The sequence below is a fragment of the Brienomyrus brachyistius genome, chromosome 5 (assembly GCF_023856365.1).
Source record: "Brienomyrus brachyistius isolate T26 chromosome 5, BBRACH_0.4, whole genome shotgun sequence".
NCBI classification, from domain to species: Eukaryota; Metazoa; Chordata; class Actinopteri; order Osteoglossiformes; family Mormyridae; genus Brienomyrus; species Brienomyrus brachyistius.
In genome coordinates this window covers 16,282,294-16,292,545 of record NC_064537.1, presented here as the reverse complement: position 1 = coordinate 16,292,545, position 10,252 = coordinate 16,282,294, and the positions used below count along the sequence as shown (strand labels likewise).

Sequence of the window (10,252 nt, the reverse complement as noted above, 5' to 3'; positions counted from 1 at the left end):
AGGTTTTCAGCTGACTGAGTGAGAACCAAAATCAAAGGTGAGGCAGGAAACCTCAGACATGCAGGGGTAAGTGGACATTTCCTGCAGAAATCGGCAGTCTGACCGTGCAGTGAGGGGGGACAGTGGCGTCTTTGTGAGAGGCTGCAGGGAGACGCTCTCTTGACTGAGCCTTCTGGCCTTGCCTGCCTCCCCAGCTTTCGTGCCTCCTCTCTCCGAAGAGGTGAGGAAGGGGACAGGAGACCATTAGCGTGGTATATGACCACCTAATAAGCAAGTGCAATTTTTATTCAACATGTTTATTTAAGGCTCAAAGGTAAAAACAGGGGATCAGAGAAAGCAACAAAAACCAACAGATAGTGAAATGAATATTATAGAGAAATATTTAAAACTAGAGAAAATTCTCCGGCGCTTAAATGATACAGGGCAGGACTTTAACAGCTGTATCGCACATGCAGACAGCACACAGCCACATGCAAATGGCAGATTACGAGACGCAAGGTGCCGATTTCCAAACAATACTTCACAAAATGTCTGAAGACAAACCAGATGCTCATAGTCCTCTCTGCTTTAAAGCAATGCATGTCCTCTGTGGCGAAATTTGCTGGTTCATAGCCCCGAAATGCTGAAAAATGTACCGAATTGAAAAGTTAGTAAAACTGCATGGATCAGTTATATATTTTTTTTTCCAAAAACAATAATAGTACACAAAGTGAATCTTTTCCTAATGATTAAATAATGTTGGGGAATGTAAATGCTGTAGCTGATCGTTAGTTTTATAAGTTCTGCTTCAGTAGATTTCCACAGGAATCTGTTGTCAGAGACTGACTTAATACTCAATTAAAATTCACTTATAACTGGAATATTATCTTTGAACACAGTGTTTAGATCCAGATGGGACGTACTTAGGCCTTCCAGCACTAAATAAGTCTGAATGCATGTTGCCAAGCCTCACTCACTGCCTTAGAATTTCTGTAGCATTTTCCACTTTATCTCTAACCTCTGAGTCAGACATATGAAAAGCTATTAATTTTACACATAAGCTGACTTCAATGCACAGTTCAAATTTTTATGTTTGGTATTTTTTTGGAAAATACAAGGGCTGAGATTTCTGTGGGTTTGCTTTTTAGAAATCTCTCTAGCATAGACACAGTTGTGAAAAAGCTTCTAAGCACCGATTGCACTTTTCATGCATGAACGTATTTTGGGAAACAAACACTGTAGGTTGTAAATGTGTTATATTGTTGATACATATGTCTGTATGAAGTTATTGTTACATGAAAAATAAATAAAAAAGAAAATCTAACTTGGCAAAATATTTCGGCAGTGGGCTTAAAATGTCGGACATCTTTTATATTTGCGAAGCTCAGAACCATATGTTGGAGTGAACAGTGAGATTTAGTTAAGACGTAAAACATGTCTTTCCTGTAAACAAAGAGAATACAGAACACAGCACAGAAGTATATAAGGGAGGGAAAATAAGAATCAGACTGACAAGTAAAATGCTTAAAAACGAGAAGCTAACAGCAAAAGAAGTTTAAAACTCATGTCCATAAAAGTGTCTAATTACTATTTCATTATCTGAATAAATTAACTAAGGCTTAGGGGATGGTGCTGTTTTCTCACAAATTCAGGGCCCATTCTGCCTCTAGTTCAGGGGCAGTTCTGGTGGGGGGCATCGGGGTTTGGTGTCAGTGTCCCCATGACAACATGCATGGCCCCCACGTGGCCCCCCCTAAATTTATTATGTTAATTATTTATATTAATTTATTATATATAAATTAAATTGTTATACATCCAGGTCCTGTCCTCAAAATTGTCTTTTGTTTCTTCATGTTGGCCATCTTGTGTAAGTAACACTTGGAAGACATTAAGGTCAAATGTATCTGCCCCACATAACAGAACAACTAGCCCTAGTCTGCCCCCCCCCCCAGTTGAAATGGTCTAGAATCACTACTACTCTGGTTTCTGCATGTGCATGTGTGTTGAGTTTGCATGTTCCCTCAGTAACAGGAAGGTTTTCTGTGGATGAACTGGGTTCATCCCATAGTGTGAATGCAATTGGACAAACTGGCATCCCCAAATCAGGGTCTGATTCTGTGTAGGTCTGAGTGCCCTTTGATGGACTGGCATCTTGTTCAGAGTCCACTCCTGCCCTGTGCCTTATGCCAACCCCAACCCATAACCCTGGCTTTCCCAGGTTAAGTGACTGGAAGGTAGATTGATATAATTTCCAAAATGTACTTTCTTATGGAAACTATCTAAACACTTCCTAGATTGCTATTATCATGGCTGTTAAGGATAACAGGAATGTTGTACTTACACAGACATATTCACAGCAGTCCAGTAACTACAAAGACGTAAGAAAGCATATGGTTAATGTACTAATATAAGAATACATTTAGACATCAGCAGTGTTTTCAACAGCGTTTTATACAAACAGTCTGAGTGAAAGAAGTGAATTCTGTGAATTTTATTGAGTCAGTGGGGTGCTGTTTGCTATAAATATATTAATTACCCTTTTGGCTTATGTTCTCCATAAAACCTATACTGGTTTGCGTTTATTACAATGCCGTAGCACTGTATGATAAGCAGTTTTAAGGTGAGGTCATTAAAATGTGCATTTACGTTTAAAAATATACATGATACTGGTTTATTCAAGGCACAATTTGAAATGTTAAAAATAAAACACTACATTAAGAACTAGAAACCAGAAAGCAAAAGTGATTAACACAGGTAAAAATAGATATTATGAAATGTATCTGAGGCACTGTTTAATGTATCATGTGCAAGATTCAGTCTCAGGGCAGTATAATCATTCACTGAGTCAAAGTCTGTGGTTTATCATCTGTGATTTTTCATAACAACATCTTTAGTCAGCTTATACACTTTGCTTCAGTTAAATTTAACCAAAGGAGTAATAGTGAACAATGTGTGTACAGTATCAAGTCGAGGCACAACGTCATAGTAAGGAACCATAGAGTGAACACATGTAGACACACCTAAGCACCTACAAAGTCAGTGAACAAGCAGGAGACTGAGGCACACGACATTGGCATTGCAAAGGGGCAGGGGCAGGCCATAATAATTAATTAAACACCACGACTGGGAGCAAGACACAGGTGAGGGTCATCATCACCATACATTCAAAACTCAAACACTAGGAATGGGATGGCCAGTGCCCCCTGCTGGCCAAGATGGACGGACGGAGAGGATAGGGTAGGGACTGGTGCTGACATCCAGAGCTGAAGGGACCAGCCCCACCCAGGAAGTAAGGGCTCAGTTCAGAGCCCAGGATTTACTGTGCTGCCGAGGATAGGCAAAGGATTCAAGGAGTCAAGGATTCAAAGCCTTATTTGCCACTTGCTCAGGTACAGATGCGCAAGGCTTTGGAATTCCTGTACGGATCGCTCAGCCAATGCAAAGTATAAACACAAGCAAATAAACACAGTAAATACACATAAATACACACGAAAAAAAACAAGATATAAGTAGACTCTCTGCCAATGTGTGCACAAGTATGTATGCTTTTATTGAATATAAGAAAGGTGGATAGCCTGTAGCAGAATGTGTATGTGTGGATGGATGGAGGGCATTCCGGCAGTATGCATAAGTAAGGGGTGCCACAGTAACTCACAAATCCATTGGTTTGCTTTCATGAATATTAAAAACCCCTTTCTGGCTATGTAGCGAGATATTGTGTCCTTTGCAGTGTTACAGTTTGCACATTTCAAAGTGATCAGTTCCGAATCACCTTGCCCAGACTTGGTGCAACTCCTTGCTTCTGTCCCATCACTTGTCTGCCAGGCACCCGGGTGATAATTCTATTTTTATTTCTTTCCTTCTCTTACAGATGTGACTCCTGATTTTTATGGGGTCTTTGACCCCTTTCCTGCCCCATCCCTATAATCCTGCATTGAAAACCAGGTGCCTCCTTCCCAACTTACCACCCCTCCCTCCACATCTTATGCGCTTCTGCTGGCCCTCCAGACCAGAGCCATTCACACACCTCTGACTACAGAAATATCTAAGTAAAACTGTCAGGTTTCTCAATGAGGAGCAAACATCAAACAGATGCATATGACTAATTTGATTAACTAAGGATCGTTTACCTAATAAGTGGACTGTATTGTCATGCTCACCACCAGACGCAAGTCAATCTGAGCTTATCTCAACAGTAATAGGAGAAATGCAAGACAATAATTGCAGTACTGCGATATACACACATACTCTACAGCAAATAATAATATAAATAATATTAAACCACAATGCTTTATGATAAAAAGTGATACACCTACACTGTCAGAAAAACGAATGCCAATTTGTACCTTTGCTTGTCACTAAGGTGGCACCCCAGTGTAGGGTCAGCGAATTGTACCCTTAGCTGTAGGCAAGTGTACTTTTTTGTCTAATTTAAGGTATAGAAATCAACTCTGAGGAACATTCCCAAGGTACAAACAACGTTACTGTATCCCCAATGGTACAAAAATGTTCCTTAAAGTTAATTTCTGTACCTCCAAAAGTACATTTACCTACAGCTAAGGGTACAGTTGGCAGACCCTTGAGGGTACAACCCCAGCACCAAGCAAAGGCACAAATTTTACCCTTTTTTCTGAGAGTGCATTATATCCGCTTTCAAGCATCTCTCGATCAGTCTATATTATTTACTATAGACTAGGTTGTAAGACGACAGAGGTCTGCATTCTGTGCATCACATAGGTCCTTCGCTATTAGCAGTCCTGCCGACATTTATCATTCCTCTATTAAATGTTGCTGAACCTCTATTAATATTAAACTATTTTATACATAATCGAAATGCGATTGGGCAAATGGGTGGTTTGAACGACAGATAATGTGTTGCTTAGAGGATCCTGGCTGGACTTCAGACAAACACATCCTTGACAGCACAGATATATTTGGGCAGGTCAAAGAGCGTGTGCGGGAGAACAAATTCCAAACCGCCGTCCCACAAACAGCCACACATGCGCAGCATCACCGGCGTTACGTCGGTGAGAAGTACAGGCCGAATAAATCAGGACAGAGAGCTGCGTTCAGACAATGTTTAGCTTAAAAGACACACGCTAACGCACAGACACACACAGCAGGCTGGCCAGAAATGCCCCCCCCCTGCGCGGTGTGTGCAATGGCGGCCTGACTGCCTTGTTACCGCACAACACACCCCGTTGCCGGGCTCTCTGCCTCCACGTTTTCTTTTCCAGATGTGTTCCTCCCCTGGGCACTGCTTGGCGGGCCCAACCTTACGAGACAGGGATAATGCAGCCAGGACGCACAGCTGTTTTCAATACGAGGGCTTTCTGAAGAGAATCAGTCGGGGGGGGGGGGGTGAGCTGCAAGGAAAAGCAAACAACTGAGCGAAATGGAACAGATCCTGCTGGCCTATTTTAAGTGTATATACAGCAAACATGAAAGTACACCAGTAGCATTGCCCTTTTCTGTTGTAAGCAGTCTGATAATCAAAAAACATGACTGAAATTAGAAGCTAGCCATAATATTAATGATAAGAACTATAGCTATATAACTATGATCGTGTTATTGTTATAAACGTGGTACATGGCAGAGGCAACAATAACCACAAAGCAGGGAGCAATCTCAGGCACCCCAAGACGAAGCATGCTGCTCATGCAGGCAGATTCCTGCAACCCTATGACTCAGCTGAGGAGACCTTTTCAGATCACTCCTTGCTGAAATACAGTTTGGTTCTGATTTTGGGTTAGCAACTGTTTCAAATTAACCAGGCACATTTTTTTTTTGCTAAGTCAAGGAGTTCACAGAATTACAGGGATTGGACTGTAATTCTTACTGGAGGAAAAATGTAGTAAGTGACCAGGGGATCTTTGAGGGCTTCTGAGTATCCATAGTCGAGGTTACTAAGCGGAGTAGGAGTGTGTTCTTTGCTCCACGGTTCCTCCAGACAGGCTAACCTGAATTGGAAGGAACTGGCCTCATGGTGAACAGGATTTCCACGTCGTTCGGCGCCGCCCACGGTGGAATGTTTTATTAGCCTGCGCGTAATAAAAAAAGGCGTCACACATCCAGAATTCACTAAATGATGTGAAGCAACAAGCAGAGTCTGGAGTTCTCCCAGACAAACCTCACCACATTTAATGCAGGACGGCAAAATGCTATTTTGTTACCACTGTTCCCAGAAACGAATTGACTGTGCTTTTAGTCGCAACTCTTTCGGTTGCTGAAAATCTCCAGCCTGTTCTTGCCTGATGCTTGATTCTTGCCTTGTTTCAGCTGCCTGTGAATAGCTGCGTTACCAAGGCCATCGCTTAGTGCTGTCCTGGGTGTGTCGTGCTCTGATCTGTGCGGTATTATTGGGCGTCCTTTGCCACCAGCAGTCCTTACAAGGCCCCGCGTCTCTCGCTCCCTAAGTGATGACTGATGCTCTTCCAGGGGATGTCTCTTTGTTTCCTCTATGTTCCAGCCTTCGTGGGCCTTCTGGCTGCTCTGAGTCAGTGCAGGGGAATGCTGCTTGGAGGAATACAACCTTTCCTTTTTCAGCTGTTAATAATACTGCCTCTGGGACCTGGAGTGTTCTGCACATTGGATTATAAATTATGCTATGTGCTTGACTATGAGAGAAGAGGCTGAACCTGGGGCCCCAGCGAGAGGATAGTTGTTGTCCGGGTTTGTGTTTATTGAAGGGAGGCAGTGCAGAGCAACCTGAAGCCAGAAACACTGGAGTCGTTTGCTGGAGGTGTTTAACACTCCTATTGCACATGCATACCCATACCTAGGACACCGAGGTCAAATCCACAGTATTTTTTCTGCAACTCCAATAGCCATGATCCCTTACAGGGCCACACCTATGAAGGGCTACCACTTTTGACCTATGGCCTTGAGTAGGTGGCACTTTTCTAGGGATTGTTACCTGCAGTTCACACCAAAAAAATAAAATCAGTCCTGGTAAGCAGATGGATGTTCCATAAGTCCATCCATCCATCCATCCATCCATCCATCCATCCATCCATCCATTTTCCAAACCGCTGATCCTACTGGGTCGTTGGGGGTCCGGAGCCTATCCCGGAAGCAATGGGCATGAGGCAGGGAACAACCCAGGATGGGGGGCCAGCCCATCGCAGGGCACACTCACACACCATTCACTCACACACCATTCACTCACACATGCACACCTATGGGCAATTTAGCAACTCCAATTAGCCTCAGCATGTTTTTGGGCTGTGGGGGGAAACCGGAGTACCTGGAGGAAACCCCACGACGACTTGGGGAGAAAAGTGCTAACCACTGCACCGCCATGGTGGTGGCCCCATGGTGGCTCCATTCCATAAGCACATCAAATCTTTATTTTAGTACAGGGTAAGCACATTATTATTTTAGGTAAAGTCACTGGGAAAGGTGATCATCACAGTGGTTCATGCTGAGTTGCATGGTTACTCACTGAGTTGTGCTGTGGCCTGATCTTATCATGATCTCCAGTTTTTCTCCAGGTACTCCAGGTGTCCTGCAGTCCCAGAAACATACTGTTAGGTCAGTGGTGTCACTGACGTGTTCCTACATCCCATCCAAAGGGTCCATGGGCTTTTCTTCCTGGGACAGACACACAGTGACCCTGTGCTATAGTGGTATGGGAAATGGGGGAGTTTGACAATGTGAGTGATATGATCACCAGTTTTGATACTACGCTATGGGATGGATTTTGTGCTATAGGACATCAACATGTCAAATGCTGATTAAATATTATGTTCATTTATGAAGAATATTCCTAGAATATAGAAATAAAGAAAATCTCAAGAAATGTTTTATAAACCAAGAAGTGATGTAGTAATTGCAAATCCATTGTATAATTATTAGGTCAATATTTAATCTACAGAAGAATGTTATACCAGAAAATATACTTAAGGTAGACTGAACTGAAGAAGAAGCTTTTTATAATAACTGTTCTACTCTGTGTGTCTGTCGGGAACTAGCTGCATCTTCTTTGGGACTCACCCTTAATTTGAAGGATATTTCCTCTCCATTTTAAAGTTAGACACAATTGTTTCCTAAAGCACTGATTCAGGTTGGAAAAGTCCACGTTACTCCTGAGTCACTATTGAAAGGGATGCTTATCATAGATTAATGAGTTTTTTGAATTTCTGAATGCCCGTTTTAGAGAAACCTCAAACCACAGGTCAAGGGAGCCTCTCAGCTTGGGGCTTATTGTGCGTCATTGGTTCACCACAGCTTGCAATACTTTATCTTAGAAAAACCAATATGAAATCATATAGACTACAGCGGTGTTTCTCAGCCCAGTCCTTGGGAAACCTCAGACAGTCCACATTTTTGTTCCCACCCAGCTCCCAGCACCCCTGAGCAACAAATTCAAGAACTCCAGACTTTGTGGAATGTGCACCTCCAGTGCTGGGGATTCAGATCTGGGCCCCTTTTCTCTGTGTAGAGTTTGCATGTTCTCCCAATGTTTGTGTGGATTTAAAAGTAGATAAGTAGGTCACCTGTTGTCTGTAAATCACCTCCTGTGCCACACCGGCCCTCCCTCACCTCGTGCCAGGTGCTTCCAGGTATAGCTTCTATCAAACCCAACTGATTAGTGAATAAGCAGCTGTGATTCTCATTTCTGCATGAGAAATCAAGTCTGCGTTTGTCCTTCTCACTACCAGGCAGTGCAGGAACAGAGGATGAATCAGAAAAATATTTAAATGTCAGCTAGAAGTGGCTCATTGGGGTACTTTTTCTTCTGCTTACAGACGGAATGAAATGGCTTAACTGATACGCTGGGGTGGGTCATTCAAGGATTGAGAGACCCTTAGCAAGACAATAACTTGTATCTCTGCCATGAGAGGAAAGAACAATTGCCTGGGATTCATTCCTTTGGTGCCCAGAGCCAATTGGCTGGTGCCTTTGAGCTTTGCCCCGCCCACTGCTGCTTAGTCCTCATACTCAGGGTGATTTGATTGGCAGTCGGCAGCACAGGCAGGCAAATACAGATTTTGCCACAGAGGCAGTGGGAAGAGATCTGTTTTTGGCTCGTTTCAAGATTGTGAAAGATTCTGGATAAATCAAATTAAACAGCTTCAGATAAAAAATATCTTCGTTACTATTCATCCTGCGATTGTATCACTTTTGCTTCTTTTTGTTAAATGCGGAGAATGTATGACTTATGGTGTAATATATGTAAGGAATAGTAAGGAATAATAATTAAAAATGCAAAGCCAGCTAGGTTTTTTATGACAGAATAAAAATGTTTTTGCTAAACTTAAACCCTCTGTGCTATAAAGTCTGTACAGTATCGAAAGTAAGAAAAAGCCTGATCTTAATCTAGCTGACTAGCGAAGTAAAAATGGCATGTGCATAACATGCAATGTTGGTATTAATATTGCACATCGTCCAGCACCATAATATACTACAGGCATTTTTAGAATTCAGTACAAAATACTCCGCCTCACGTTGTGATGTCAATCGGCACCAGCACCAGTTTTTACGCCAGTGGAAAACGAACACCTTGAAGTACCGTACTTTTGGTACTTTCTCTAAGTACCAAAAGTACGGTACCTGGTGTAGTGGAAGGTGCCCGTAGTACAGGGGATATTAGCTATTAAACATGAGGCACAAAAAGTTGCTTCTTCTCGTTCTTGAACAAAAAGAAGAATAATGCTTGTTATTTACTCACAGGCATTTTGTTTGTTTTGTTTGTTTTTAGTCATTTAGATTTTCGGTTCATATCTGATCATTTCTAATGATAGACATCTGGCTTAGGCCTGTGGCAAAGACTAAGGAAAATAAACTTTGCGCTAGAGCCAAAGAAATCAGCCAACGAATGTGTTTTTTCAGTGCTGCCTGCAATTAGCTGCATGAGTGGATCTCTGGGACTTGAGCTCTTTTTTGAGAATGGTGGGGGGCAGAGATAAGGCAACGGTCTAACATCCGCTGTTCGTGGGATGGATGAAACGGGTGACCATTGCTAGCCCCAGAAAATCCAGGATGTCACCCCACCTTGGAACCGCCCCCTGGCTGGAAGGTCTTATCGTCAGCAAACCCCTCCTCCCGCTTGGTACGTTTTCCCCCCGTGTCTCTGATTAGCGGTTATTGATGTTACGTCATTTTAAATTCTCTTGCGGTTTGATAAAAACCTCTTTTGATAGTGAGGCCCCAGAACGACCCAACCCACCCCTGACCACCCCCATAAATATAAAGACAAGTTGAACTGTCCCCTAAAGGCCGCCCGAATCACAGTATTCTGCAGGTGCCACTGGCAGTTTAACCAAGGAGA

At 42.8% G+C, this 10,252-nt stretch overlaps 1 long non-coding RNA gene across 1 annotated transcript; it reads right to left on the bottom strand.

The window, feature by feature from the left end:
• Nucleotides 1-408: 408 nt before the first annotated feature.
• Nucleotides 409-6,967, bottom strand: LOC125742957 (uncharacterized). Its single transcript, XR_007398239.1, has 4 exons — nucleotides 5,940-6,967; nucleotides 5,177-5,345; nucleotides 2,321-2,347; nucleotides 409-622 (listed from the first exon to the last, which is right to left on the bottom strand). It is a non-coding gene; the product is annotated as an uncharacterized LOC125742957 (long non-coding RNA).
• Between the last annotated feature and the right edge of the window lie 3,285 nt (nucleotides 6,968-10,252).